The sequence below is a fragment of the Austrofundulus limnaeus genome, unplaced genomic scaffold (genome assembly GCF_001266775.1).
Source record: "Austrofundulus limnaeus strain Quisiro unplaced genomic scaffold, Austrofundulus_limnaeus-1.0 Scaffold467, whole genome shotgun sequence".
In the NCBI taxonomy this organism is placed as follows: domain Eukaryota; kingdom Metazoa; phylum Chordata; class Actinopteri; order Cyprinodontiformes; family Rivulidae; genus Austrofundulus; species Austrofundulus limnaeus.
Window position 1 is genome coordinate 52111 of NW_013952869.1, and position 3897 is coordinate 56007.

Below are 3897 nucleotides of genomic sequence, written 5' to 3' on the forward strand. Positions count from 1 at the left end.
TATATATACTCCTGCTATAAGTATATTTATATACTGGGTATTTTCCCCAGTGTTTATACAGTCAGGTTCTCCTTGAGGTTAATCAAGTTCAATTATTCGCGGTTTACCTCTTATTGTAAAAAATGACATTAGATGAACTTTTCACCCCCTCACAATTTTAAAGTCCATTCCTTGTTTTAAGGTGAAAAACATATTCAGCAGTCATTTAGAAACTCTATAAACCCTTTTGTGGACATCTTGTAGTATACCACAGATTATTGGATGTAAAATGAATCAATTTGAGTGTCTTTAACAATGTACCTGTGCCAGGCATTACAAAAATTGGCCAAGCACTTTATCAGGTCCGCCACTCCTCTATCCCTCTTGGCTGTATTCCATTCTCCTTGGCACAGTGGACTGGTCTGAATTATAGATCCTGTCCGCTGCTTCACTTTATTTTCATCCTGTTTTTTTATATCAGTCTTAACAGCCTAGTTCTTGAGGGAATTCAGAAAAAGCAAGCTTACCTGTATTCCCGGGACAGCAGAGCAGCTGGTGCTTGTGGATGAGAAGGACCCCGGCTTCAAGGTACAGAGAACATCTCCGCTTGGCCACCTTTTACCCTTTTTAACTCTCCACCTGGCTTTTGTCGGTCCCAACAGAAGGCCGAAGGTCTTCTCATTAACACCTTGACCTGTAAGCATGCTTGATCTGCTCCGCGGGGACACTGCGTCATTTAAATGACTCCGGACCAAAAGCACTGGGATAAAGTGGAGGAGAGCACAGCCACCCAGAAAGATTCCCAGTTTAACCCCTGCTGCGTAACAACCCGACCGGCACTGTCCAAAGCCTTATAAACACCATATGTCACAGTCTGATCACACAGTGTAGATTAGAAGACTTTTAAGCTTATCATTGACCACTAGCGGTGTGTTTAGGTATTGTCTTGTAGTGTATTTATTTAAGAAGTAAGTATTTAATCATCAATGTGCATTGCCAATGCAATGCACACTATTGTGATTCGTTCCCCATCTAAGTCATCCTCTATTTCGGCACGCTTCTCCCCCTACATACTTTGTCCTAGAGCTGCCATTGTAATTTGTATCAGTAATGCTCCTGTGCCAAATGCAGGCAAAGCTTTTTGGTGCCTGTACAGCTTATAGTTTTTGAAATATTAATCTTTAAACTATATTAATGGGTGTCAATAGAGCCTTGTATTGGTACAATACTGTCCCTTGTTTATGTGCTCAGCTTGGTACTGCACCATACTTTAATAATATTTAAACTCAGTACTTCAGTGATTACTATACTGATTTCTTTGTATTTTAATGTTTTATTAGATTATTGTCTTGTAAGCATTTGCAACTTATATAATATTGCTTTATTGTTGTAATATATTGCAGTTTTGTGTCAACGATCGTCATTGGCAACATTGCCTCTTTCTAAACACAGAAAAAAACACTGGGACTGTGCTTTCACACAGATCCAATGGTCTCTTGGTTAATGCCATGGACTTTCATGTGGGAGATCAGGGTTCAAAATCCAGATACAGCAACTTTAACTAAAATTCTCTTCAAAATTCAAATTGTCACACAATTACCCTGATTACAAGCACCTCATGACTTGACAACCCCAAGCTGGTATAGAAATCACATTTGAACTTGCTCACAGCTCATTCTGCAAGTCCACTGCTGCAGGCAAAGGCATGCTACAAGGCAATGCACACTTGTTTTTACATCGTAAAAACCCATGTCTAGTTTAATTTGGTTTCCAGTATGCTTCTTCTGTGCATCTGGCCACCTTGAATGCATTATAGGCTGAACTGTCTCCACTGAAACATTACAGTAAGGAACAGTTCTTGGGTAGATTAAATTTGACTTACCAGATCAAAGCTATTTTGTCAGTGTCTGGTTTGTCATTTCCAACAGCTCCTATCATCATTGGAATGCCCCAAGGGTCCGTTCTTGGTCCTGTACTTTTCTCCCAGTTTTAGGCTCCTGTTTGGTTCTAATCTAAATAAACATAAAATTGTATTTCATTGCTGTTCTGAAAGCTTTGTCATATTGTCTAGATTAGTAGTTCCCAAACCTTTAAACTTTTCACCTCAAAATAAAAACTGCAGAAATTTGTGACCCCACTAATCCTGGTTATGGCATATAAACATGGCTATTAAGTCATTCACCAAGCCTTAGTTAATCGTTATACTATCTTTGCAAATAATTTTTGACATTTTAATCTCTTTCACAGTTACAGATTAATATGTATACAGCTTTTAATAATTGAATTCCTGTAGATTTTTTAAAAGTACCAATTTGCTGTTTCATCACCCATAGAAAGCTCCTGATGTATCTCAGTAATCCAGGTAGAAAATTTCAAAAAGAAAAAATAAGTAGGTCCTCTGGATGGATTGTTCTTTAGTGAAACGTTTCGTCTCTCCTCCAAGAGACTTCTTCAGTCTGATGAGTTTCAGGTGAACTCAGCCTTAAAAGCACTGCCCACATGGTTGTCCACCATGTGGAGGCAGTGCTTTTAAGGCTGAGTTCACCTGAAACTCATCAGACTGAAGAAGTCTCTTGGAGGAGAGACGAAACGTTTCACTAAAGAAGAACCCATCCAGAGGACCTACTTATTTTTTCATTTTGAAGCATCCATAGAAAGGTTTCAACCTTGACTTGTTGGTCTAAGAGTTACCTTGAATCAAGATTACCACCACACCTAATCAAACTTTTAGCAAACACAAGAGGGGCTTTTAATTCAGTTTTACAGATATTGAGTTGATTTACTGTGATAGTAGCTCAGACACATTCACTTATTTGAAGCACACTTTAAGACATTGGCATCAAAGTGATGCATACAAAGTGATATGCATTATTTAATGGAATGCTAGTTTCCATTATGAATAATAATCTAAGAGGAAACAATAAGTTTTAGCGAGCTGATGAATGACCATACTTGTACAATCAGTAATATCAGCTAAGAAGCAGAAGTGGGCCAATATCCAGTAGCAGAAATAGATTTTAATGCAGGGGTTGGACACTGCTTTTTCAGGGGGCACGTGGGGCTGGGCAATGATTCAATAATGACATTACTGTAGACACTTGATCAATATCAATGTAAAACAATCACGTCTCTATTTAGTTTTTTTTCTTTTGTTTTCATAACTCCTTTCCTTGTTTTGGAGGTATGACATCATATCTGGGATGGGACTAGGCTCAGAAACTTTGCAATGACCCGGAAGCACCCATTTTGTCTACAAACAGACAGGGGGTCCACAGCACTGTGAAAACACTGTGTGTAAATAAATATTCAAGACTGAGTACTGTTACCTTCGTCTGATTAGTCTTATGAATAATTTCTTTCAATACTACAGATTTTTTTTTGTGTAAATTACAGTTTACTGAGGGTGAAGATACAGGTAAAAAATCCAAAGGGGTTGACGTGTGTTTACCAAAAGAAAACACAACCCATTAATTATGTGGCTTAATTTAATCTTTCAGCTTTCAATGAATGATCTGTCAATCAACTGAGCTGAAACCTGGGATAGCCAATCAGATTTAAGGTGCGATAAAGTCCAGCCATCACTTAAGTCCCTCCCCTAGCAATTCCCTAACTTTGAATTGTTTTCTTTTAAATTAGTCATTATACATTGTGTAACAACAGCATAATAAAACTTTATTTTGTTATGGCCTTTAGCTTTGGCAGTGCACATCAAGAATACCATTGTTCGCTCCGCCCCCTCCCCATCTGACCACCACTTTGAAAACTTTCTCTAGACGCCCCTGGCCTAGATGTGTTTTAAACACTGTGGGGAAAAAAATGTTTTTTTAAGTCTTCCTTCATGCAGCAGCTGGTCTTGATCATTTCAGTGCATCTCTCGGTGGGTGAGCCAGATTTAGATGAAAGTTGACACACTCTATA

At 38.4% G+C, this 3897-nt stretch overlaps 1 protein-coding gene across 1 annotated transcript in view; it reads right to left on the reverse strand.

Moving 5' to 3' along the window:
* insb (preproinsulin b) overlaps window positions 1–793 on the reverse strand; it is a 5787-nt gene extending 4994 nt beyond the window's left edge. Inside the window, exon 1 of the mRNA XM_014025311.1 lies at window positions 507–793. The gene's annotated coding sequence lies outside the window, so the exon portion shown is untranslated. The remainder of the gene's footprint in view (window positions 1–506) is intronic.
* Window positions 794–3897: the final 3104 nt, after the last annotated feature.